Here is a 356-nt window from a genome sequence, read left to right on the forward strand (position 1 = left end):
AGTATTTTTATATCACGTAATGAATTTTTTTTATAATATAATGAAACATTTTTTTATTGCTAAGTGGTCAACATAAACACTAATATTTTATAAAAATAAATAAATAATTTAAAATTTTATGCCAAGAAGATTCAATAAATTTATAAATAACAGTTATTTATAACCATGTTCATGGTCTAGAATAAAAGTGCAATTCATATCGGAGTATTTTATTATTATTTTTAATATATTTACATAAATGATATAAAGAAATTTATTAAAGAATTTAAGATATATATAAAATATTCTATTTTATATATGCATATAGATATATATAAATTCTATAGATAGATAGATATAATACATATCTAATAATT

The sequence above is a fragment of the Apis dorsata genome, unplaced genomic scaffold (genome assembly GCF_000469605.1).
Source record: "Apis dorsata unplaced genomic scaffold, Apis dorsata 1.3 scaffold_40, whole genome shotgun sequence".
In the NCBI taxonomy this organism is placed as follows: domain Eukaryota; kingdom Metazoa; phylum Arthropoda; class Insecta; order Hymenoptera; family Apidae; genus Apis; species Apis dorsata.